Here is a 10,729-nt window from a genome sequence, read left to right as displayed (position 1 = left end):
TTTCAGTTGGCAACAAGTTATTTAACCCCAACTGATGCCACGAGTAGTAAACAACCATGTCGAAAGACACACAACGTGGTCAGACTGTGCTATTTTTTGAACAGCTTTTTCTTCACTTTCTGTAAAGTAGTAAGAATTTTAATAAATATTATGTCATGTTTCTTCAGGAATAGAATGTGCAGTGTTCCCAATACATTTGCTTGTATGGAAATAACAGCTATTATAAAGATTTTGAGCTTTACTCATTTTTTTAGACACACTGCTATTATTTTGAACACAACTGTATCTTCCTCACTCTGCTGTCTGGTCTGGAAATGTTCTGACAAACGGATCCAACAAGCAGCTGAGTGCAGGTTAGTTAGAGGTCGACCCCTGTCCTGTTGGAGTGGAGGTATATCTTATGAAATGTTCTAAAAATGCCTGAGGCCAGGAACACGCCTCGATAATAACCTGGTTTCTGTTTGTCTTTGAATGCCTGCAGGATCTATGCACCAATAACAAACCAGTGAGATGTCATCATCTGCTGTTAGTCTGCAGTAGGGATGGGCAACTTAAATGATGGAGGGGGCCACAAATTTTCATCGACACTACCAGAGGGCCACATAGGACCGCACGTTTAACCATATATGATAAAATTGCCATAGGAAACAAAAAATAACCACTTACTGTTATTTATTTCATTTTCAGTGCAAAGGGCTCGTGAAACCAGAACATACACATCACCATCCATCTCAATGATGGCAGGAAGCTGCAGAACATTAGACAAACATTAATTGCAAGAACTAATTTGTGCATTTTTACACTAAGAAAGAGTTTAACCCTGTATACCCACTCAACCTCATCACTACCAGCAATGGGCACAGGTAAAAAGTCGCTGTTGTTTGCGTACTTTTGATTTAAGGTCCAATACGATAGCAGCCCTTGCAGCTTCAGTATACTTCTCGTACTTAGCTTTGTGTAACGTGTTGTAGCGGCAACTTAAATTGAAATCTTTCATGGCAGATAACGTCTCTAAGCAGACTAAGCACATAGGTTTGCTTTTAAATTCTGTGAACAGATAATCTTCTTCTCATTTCACCTGAAACACACACACGGTTTTCTCGATCAAATTTTCTCTCTCCTCCGCTCTTAGCCATGGATCAACGTCTCTTCTTCTTCACTGGTGGAGAAGACCCGGTGGAAGCGTGTACGAGGCGGCGTCTGCATTAGAGGCGCCATCTAGTGGCCAACTACGTCATTACAACTGATTCAGTGCTGCAGAGGACGCATAATTATCAAAAATGAGTCTAAGGGCCACTTCAAGTGAGGTCGCGGGCCGTGTGCGGCCCCCGGGCCGCCAGTTGCCCATCCCTGGTCTGCAGTAACCCAATGGTTTCCCAAGTCAGGTCCAGGAATACCAGTAGTGGACACGGAAAGGAAGACACCAAAACCTTGACTAAATGTAACTTAAAATCAGACATGGGTACGTGTCTGTATACTAGACACAAGCACATATCACTAAATACTGGCTGTATGTGTTGTGAGGTTAAGAGCTGCACACTGTGGCGACAGTAACAGAGAAGAGGGTGAGAGGAACTTGTGCAGCTGTGGACTCTCATCCTCTTTATGCAGAGTTGAGGCAGCTCAGGAATCCGTGTATCATTCGTTCTTTCCATTTTCAAATGGCAATCAAAAATCAAAAAACGAAAAAGTGACTGGTTATTTTATTTGTTTTTAATTCTGACACAACAAAAGAAAAAAATGCCTGGTTTTTCATATTTCAATTTTAGGCTCAGATCAAAAATACGAAACCTCAATAGTTACTGTCAGCAACAACGACTCCTATAACTGTCTTCCAACTCCCCCAAACACAACAAACACAACACTCAACATGACCCTCTCTTCCTCACACTCACCCCGCCCCCTCGCTTTCTCATCCAACCACATACCTGCCCGTACCATATACATTCGCAGACTGTCGGAAATCACAGAACTTAAACACTACAACATTAACATTACTGCAGGGTCGCTACACTGCCCCCCCCCCCCCCCCCCCCCCCGAGTTTAGAGATGGGGAAGAATGTGGAGAGTTGGTAGGGGAAACAGTCATTGAATCTGGGGGTGTGTCTGTCTTGTTTCTCTGGGAAGGTGTGCTGTACAGAGGTCACAACGGTGACAAAAGTCCTCAACATCTCTCCTGAGCTGACCCCAGTAGAAACCTTGTTGGATGCGACGCAGGGTTTTTGAGACTCCAAAGTGTCCTGCCCCAGTAGTCCCATGCGAGGCTTTTAGCACCGTCTCTCTCAATGCCCTGGGGACCACCACCTGCCACCTCTCTTCCCCTGTAGCTGGCTCTTTCCAGGCTCTCTGGAGCACTCCATCCTTCACCCGGAGAGCCCCAAACTTTGCAAACAGTCCCTTAGTGGCAGGCGAGCACCCAGCGACATCATTCCACTGTGGCTTTTGTCCCGACTCCACCCACTGCAGCACTGGTTGCAGATCAGCATCCTGTTCCTGCTGCGCTCTCCATTCGAGTGACAACCTGCATCTCCCTACAGACAGGCCCTTCTCCATCATGCACGGGGCCTAGCTCCTCCACACAGAGCTCTTTCTCTCGGGCCTCCCTTTTTTCACAGTGTCGTCAGCCGGTGAGAGCACAGGGGCGCCGGGACATGGCGTCAGCATTGGCATGGCGAGCTCCAGCCCTGTACTCCACTTTGAAGACATACGGTGCCAGTTCTTCCAGCCAGCCTCCAATCTGTCCTTCAGGCTCTTTGAAGGACATTAACCACTGGAGGGCAGAGTGGTCAGTTCGGACAGTGAAGGGCAGGCCGCACAAATAGTATCTGAAGTGGCTTATTGCTCGCACAATAGCAAGAAGCTCTCTGCGTGTCACACAATAGTGCCGTTCAGCTTTGTTGAAAGTTTTACTGAAGTATGCCACCACTTTCTCGCCCTTCCGACCCCACCCCCATCCCAACATCGCTGGCGTCGGTGTCCAGGATGAACGGAAGGTTGGTTTCCGGGGGGATGAGGATGGGAGACTCTGTCAAGGCCTTCTTCAAAGAACTGAAGGCCTGCTCGCACTCAGCTGACCAGAAAAAATCACTGTCTTTCCGCTGCAGGCGGAACAGGGGCGCAGCTATATATGAGAAGCCGCGCACAAACCGCCTGTAGTAGGATGCTAGTCCAATGAAGCTCTTCAGCTCTTGCAAGTTGGTGGGGGCCGGCCAGTCCCTCACTGCCTGCACTTTCTCCTCCAACGTGCTAATGCCCTCTTCCCCAACTCTGTGCCCCAGAAAATCCAGCTCCTTTCTCATGAAGCAGCACTTGTTGGGGTGAAGCTTCAGATCAGCCTCTGATATCCTCTGTAGAACCCGCCGCAGAGCCTCCAAGGCTGCATGAAAGGAGCTCCCATGGACCAGTATGTCATCCAAGTAGACCAGACATTCCTGTCGGGCAATGTCCACCAGCACCTTCTCCATCAGCCGTTCAAACGTGGCCGGGGCGTTGCACAGACCAAAACAGAGGACTCGAAACTGCCACAACCCTCTGCCGGTACAAAAAGCAGTCTTTGGTCTGGCTTCAGGGATGAGGGGCACCTGCCAATACCCGCTGCGTAGGTCTAGTGAGGAGAACCAGGTCAAGCCAGACACCAAGTCGAGAGACTCGTCAATGTGGGGCAATGGGTACGAGTCTTTCTTGGTCATGCTGTTTTATGGTCTGTAATCGACACAGAACCTCATCTTCGAACTCATCACAACCCCCGAGGCCCATGGACTGTCAGATGGCTCAATGATGCCAGCCCTCTGCCCGTCTTGATGGGCTGTGCATCACCAGTGTCGATTTCGTGCTGCACCAGGTGTGTCAGGCCCACTTCCTCCTCTGTCAGGGCAAAAATGTCCTTAAATTCCAACAACACCCACCACAGCTCCTCCTGCTGCCCGGGGTCCAAGTTATCACAGCTGCGTTTCCATACCTCTCTTACTGCTGCCAGTCTGTCCACCCCACTTGCCACAGGTTGCTGGTCCAGGGCAGGAGGCTGCACGTCAACTGGTGTATGGGATGTGGGGGACGAGGTTGTGGGGGGGGGGGGTCTGGAGTGCCTCTGCTGCTTGCGATCTTGGCGAACATGGTTTTGGGGCCTGTGTGGGATGCACCATTTCAACTGTGGGTCCCTCTGGAAAGGCCAGTGTGTTCTTCCCCAGGTCTAACACATTGCGGGCGGCCCGCAGGAAGTCCAGTCCTAATATGCAGGGGTCCTGCACTGCTGCAACCCACACCCTAAAGTTCACTGACAGCCCCCCCCACTCGTACAGCCACCACCCCTCTTCCAAGCATAGGGGCTAGCTCACCAGTCACTGTTCGCAGCTTTACCACAGTAGGTTCCAACTGTATCCCCGCTGGGACAATGTCAGGTCTCATCAGTGTTGCGGTGGAGCCAGTGTCGCCAAGGGCTATGCATGGAGCCCCTGCCAGGGTGACGGGGACATGGCAAAAATCCCCCACATGGGTCCAGCCCACCACCCTCGCGGACTCGGCAGTAGCGTCTGCTTCTGGGGGGAGTGGAGCCCTGCTCCCCCGGCTGTTCAGATGGGCTCCGTCCCGTCGAGACAAAGCATGGTGGGACACAGGGGCAGGGGTCTGCGTCGTCCCTTCTACACAGACCCTGGTGCGTTTCCCTGAACATCGGCCTGCTTGGGGCACTGCACACTGATATGGCCACACCCCCAACACACTGGAGGGCCACGGCGAGGACGGATGCCACTGCGCTGTGATTGCAGTGACACAGCACGGATTAGTTCAGTCAGCTCATCCGCCCATGCCGGCTTCTCTTGGCCTGGGCCCTCCTGCATCACAGTTCTCATAACAGGGCTGCCCCCGATATGGTCGCTCTGTGCAGTCCCTCCTATGATCTCTCTCTCCAAGGCCAGCTCCAGTGTCTCCTGCAGAGTACAGGGGTGCACTAGTTGTGTCTGTATGCGCAGTTCTCTAGGAGTTATGGCTCAGATGAACTGGTCCCTGGCCAGCTCGCTTTGTACTTCAGTGGGCATGTGGGCATATGCTCTCCTCGCCAGGGTTTCAATGTCATTAGCCAACACACGGAGCGGCTCCCCGGTCTGTCTCTGCTTATTCGACAGCTCAGAGCGCAGAACACCAGGCTGGTTGCATTGTCCAAAACAACGCTGCAGAGCACCAACTAAAGCCCCGTAGTTGTCTCTTTCAGCTGGGCTAAGCAGCAGCAAGCATGTCAAAGCTTCGTCAGTAAGGCACAGGGCCAGCTGGAGTGCTTTACTGTCCTCTGACCAGCCTGCAGCCCGGGCTAAGAGTTCAAATTGGGCATGGAAGGCCTCCCAGTCCTCCTTACCGGAGTATTTCGGTGTCTTTACTTGGAACTGGTTACAGCGGGCGCCGCCATCTTTGTTTACATCCAGCCCCGCGTTGCTCTCGCCGGTTGTTCCTGCACTGGTGTGCTTCTCCGCGCCCAAGTCGAAACCGGCATCAGCAGCTAGCCTCCTGGCTGTCTCTCTCAGGTTAGCAATGTGCTCCGAAACATGGTCAAACTCCGCCTCATGCCCCGACGTACCGGTACGAGCATCATCCATCACCTCCTCCTTGACTCTCAGACGAGCGTTGGACCTTTCCCGCCGCACTGCCATACTTCAGAGCTGACGACCAGAGTTAGCCGGGTCTGGGCTAGCCACGTTAACGGAGGTTAGCAAGTCAACCTCCGGCGTTTTACTTCTGACACCAATGTAACATCCGACCGGACGTCAGAATGATGACACGGAGTTGATGGCAAACCTTTCTTTTATTTAACGGAAACTCAATAGTTACTGTCGGCCGCAACTACGCCAAAGAAACAACAACAACGACTCTTATAACTGTCTTCCAACTCCCCCAAACACAACACTCAACATGACCCTCTCTTCTTCACACTCACCCCGCCCCCTCGCTTTCTCATCCAACCACATACCTGCCCGTACCATATATATTCGCAGACTGTCGGAAATCACACAACTTAAACATTACAACATTAACATTACTGCAGGGTCGCTACAGTATATATTCAGGAAACCGATAGGAACCAAAAGCAACGTCTGTAAAATTCTGAGTAGTTAATGTTACAGACGCTGTTTTTGCTTTCTATCGGTTCCCTGATTTTATACGTTCGTGTGTGAATGTGTAAATGCTTATAGTACTTTGTAGAAGATGCTTAAAGGGGAACTCCGGCGCAAAATGAACCTGGGGTTAATAACACGTGTACCGAGTTCGACCGTTCTCTGGTATTTGTTTTCATGCATTTGTTTTGTTAGTCAAATGTGACCAGTTTTCTTGCAAACCGCTATTTAGCGTATAACGCTAGCCTTCGGGGCACACCTACACATAAAAAGAAATCGCTATTTCTATACCACTAACAAGGCTCACAATATCACCACACTTACACGGTAGCATAACTAGGGTCTCTACATGTAAACCGAAGCATTGAGAACTTTGCAAGTATACAGGCAGTTTATTAAAAAAGGAACACAGTACCGTTCGCGTCCGGCTCGCATATCCAGGCGGGCGCCATCTTGGGGAAACTGAACTCTCTTCGTTCAGTGCTTCTCTATGCTCTCAGTGCTTTCTTCCGGCAACAGACAGTTCAGTTTCCCCAAGATGGCGCCCGCCTGGATATGCGAGCCGGATATAGTATAGAAATAGCGATTTCTTTTTATGTGTAGGTGTGCCCCAAAGGCTAAATAGCGGTTTGCAAGAAAACTGGTCACATTTGACTAACAAAACAAATGCATGAAAACAAATACCAGAGAACGGTCGAACTCGGTACACATGTGTTATTAACCCCAGGTTCATTTTGCGCCGGAGTTCCCCTTTAACAAAGTTCATTCCATTGACTCGTATTGGTTCGCGGGACAGAGCTTCCTCCTCCAATATGGCGGCAGCGCTGACGTAGGGTCAGCGTTCAATGAGGCGTCTATGTATATGTACTGTATATATGTCGTAACGTATTGTAGTGGTATGAGGTGCCACTGTCACATTGAACATAAGCTTGTTTCAATATGCCCTCTTTGGCTAATTAGCCAATCATTGCTCATGTTGAGGGGAGGCTGTGCACTTCCTCCTGACCTCTCGCTTCCTGCCTCTGCAGCCCACCCACTTCTGGGTTGTTGTCTTCACCGCTCGCCCCAGAGCACAGGTAGGCACACCTTAGCATGCTGTTTGTGTACACTCGTCAACATTTCACGTAACTCAAACCGTAACTTCCCAATAGATCCGACATCTCCACCACGGTCGAAGCAATATATTGGGGTTGCTTATCGCCACCGACCGGAGCATAGGTGAGTCTCGGTGAGCTCCTGTTGCTGTTTATGGTTAGCCGGTGCTAATCCCCCCCTTTCCGTTCCTGTCCCTCTAACAGTCTGCTGGTTGTATGAAATGTGGTGGCTGTCTCCCCTGCTGTGCTGATCCTCTTCACCCCTCTCCCTCTTTGGAAGGGACGCTGATTAACCGGACCGAGGACTGGAGCACGTAAATGCAAAAGCTACTGTAAGTCAAGAGAGTATTGAGTGATCACGGCTACTGTGCTTCGCTGCTAGCCTGCTACTGCTGCTGCTTCGCTGCTAGGCTGTTGCTGCTGCTTCACTGCTAGGCTGCTACCGCTCACTGCTTTGCTGTTTGGGTCGGGGTCCTGATCGGCTGTCTTCGGCCGGCTTGTCTTCTGCTGCCGATCCTGTTTCCCGCTGCTGCTGCGTGTGGTGTGTGTGTGCGTGTGTGTGGCTACCGCTCTGGCTGGATGCCCTGAACTCGTGTGGATGGTGTGCTTGGGTGTGAGTGTTTTAAAGTTAGTCTGCCAAGGTGCGGTGTAGTTTTGTTTATTTATTTTCTCATTAGAATTTCTGTTTGGTAAATTTTGTTTGTAGTTTGATTGTCGATGGTTTGTTTGGGTAATCTGTTTATTTTGAGGAGGGGGATTTCCCCTCTTGAGTCCTCCTTTATTTGCGTTTAAAATGGATTAATTATGGTTAACTGAGTTAATATCTCTGACCAGAGACTCGTTAATTTTCTTTTGTTTGGTTGATTTTGGATTAATTCAAACTAAATTTTTTTCTTGTTTATTGAGTGTTTTTTTTTTGTTGTTGTTTCATTAGTTTGTTTATGTCATAGGATATTGTTTCTTTTCTTTAATTGTGAGCCTTCTTAACTGTGTCTTTTATCTTCCCTTAGAGCTGAAGGCCGAAGGTGGTGGTGGTGGTGGTGTCCCCCGGGTGGTGGCGATCCCTTGTGTGTGCGTGACCTTCGTTCAAGCTTTTCTTTGTGTGCATGTCACGTTTGTTTGCTGTGTGAGTGGGGTGCTCTCCTCTTTTGTTTTGGACGTCACCTTTCCCTGTTGACCCCTCCTCCAGCCGGTAAGCCTCAGCCTGTAACCCTCCTTTTCCAGTTGGGCTCTCTTTTATTTTTTTATTTCGTGCCAAACCTTGTGCTCATTTAAACAATAAAGTTTTGTAAGTGATCATTGAACTAGGTCTCCTGTCCTCCCTGAGGGAACAAACCTGAGTGTCCTTTTTTTTTTTTTTTTTAAGAGGTGACAACTGACCTTCAGTACGGGTCCTTGGGCCCTAACCCAAGGTGGCGTTGTCGGTAATGAAAACAAAATGGGAAAGATTTTCTGATACATAACTTAGTAGCTACCCTCGTGTCGCCACAGTATGTTTGTTAACGGTCATTATAAAACTTCCGGATAACGTAAACCCGACCAATTAAATATTAAAATCAAATTCAGTCCTGTGGCCCGTTTTTCCATTTCATATTTTTGATCTGAGACTAAAATTGAAAAATGAAAAAACAGGCATTTTTTTGTTTTAGAATTAAAAACAAATAACAAAATAACCAGTCACTTTTTCATTTTTTGATTTTTGATTGCCATTTGAAAATCTCAACTCCTCCCCACACTCTCTCTCTTTCTCTCTCTCTCACACACAGCCATAGTACAGTCAACCTCCCCTTCCGTCACACCCCCATACTCACATACCAGAGACTCTTGGTTGTTTTTGGTTGTTTTTTATTTATTACCCATTCTACCTCGGCTATAACTTGTAAATACATGTTCCCTGTAACTACTGTTTACTTTTACTTGCTTTTCACAACTTCAGCTTTCAGTGCATGTCACAATCTGGAGTCAGACCAGGACTATTAATCCCAAGTACCTGAATAAGCAATGGACACCTCAAGGGGGATGTAAGGTAACATTTTACTGGATACAGAGACTTTAAATGTCAAAGGGATGTGGTGATTATCTTCCTCTCTAACAACCAAGTTCAATAGAAGCTAAGTTTCCTGGAAGATAAGGGCCATGATCTCATCCACTTTTCTGAGGGAACTGACTGATGGAAACTTTTCTGACAGCAGACACTGTGATTTAGTATTTGCGGTAAACAGTTTGAGAAGAGTTGGCAATTGATGCTGACAGCATCCTTGGATTGACTCTAGTCAGTGACAGTTTAAAGAAAGACCAGTTGACTTTTTCAGCTGGAAAGTTTTGAAGCTCCCTTAACTTCAAAATAACTGCAGTCTTGGGAATCTCTACAAGTATATCAACGGGGCCAAATAATTTCTTATTGTGTGAATAAAAAGAAAAGAAGTACAGTATGCCTCAAAGACCTAACGGATCAGATTTTTTAAGATCCCTACATGTTCCATCTGTAGACCCAAGCTCGAAATAATATCTGCAATCGGAATCTATGCAAAACGGCAAATCTCCAGAGCCGGATGATTATCCAAAGATTTTTTGTCCCTTTACTACTGTCAGTTTCTGAAGAATCTCTTTCACCTTCCCTCTGACCATACGCCAAGCAGTTCTCGCTGTAATTCTCAAAAAAAGAAAAAACCCTCTGGAGTGCAATTCCTTTCACCCAATTTCTCTCCTTTAGCGAGAGTAATCAGCGAGAGTAATCAGTAACGCAACCTGGCGCGGATTAATGCACAAGCTGGCCTAGGCTGCAGCCTAGGGGCCTCACGTGTGCAGGGGCCCCGGATTGGCCACACTATTTAAAATTTTCCTAAATAGACACGACAAAAGCGACCTCTATTGGCCCATAAAACAAATAAACAATTGATTGGATAGATGTGATCCACACGTCAAATCTATCCAGTCCGTTAGGTTGGTCACGTAGGTTGATCACGTCACTTTTGATTGACGTCTTTTGACAGAATGACAGCAAAATGACAGAGACAAGGTATGAAAGCGGGGCCTCCAAAAGAAATCAGCAGCGTTTAAAAGAACAACGCGATGAAGAGCTTTTAAAAAAAAAATTCCCAAATTAACGGGATATTTCAAGCCTTCGTCAAGTCAAACATGCAGTCGCGGAGGATGAAACACGTAACGTTATAGAGGCGGCGGGATCCTTAGCCGTAGCCGCAGCTAGCTCATCTCCTCAGTAAGATTTCAGGGAATTTTATGTCACAAATAAGACGCATATTACACAGGTTGGTTTATAAGGCTGGTCCTATTTTACAGCTCTAACGTTATGTATAGTGAACGAGTCCCCATTGACATCCGTGACCGCGACGATGCAGAGGCTTCACCACCACAACCATAGACATACACTACTCACAATAAGTTAGGGATATTGTGAGAGACTCAGTGGATGTCATACATCCGGTGTTTGTTTTACTTCAGAGATTTTTGGGATAGGGAGGCAATTGTATTGGGGTGATAGACACCTCATTTTGTGTTTTCTACGTAATGGTC

The sequence above is a fragment of the Chelon labrosus genome (assembly GCF_963514085.1).
Source record: "Chelon labrosus genome assembly, chromosome: 3".
NCBI classification, from domain to species: domain Eukaryota; kingdom Metazoa; phylum Chordata; class Actinopteri; order Mugiliformes; family Mugilidae; genus Chelon; species Chelon labrosus.
The sequence above is the reverse complement of the archived record's forward strand: the minus strand, read 5'-3'. Positions refer to the sequence as shown.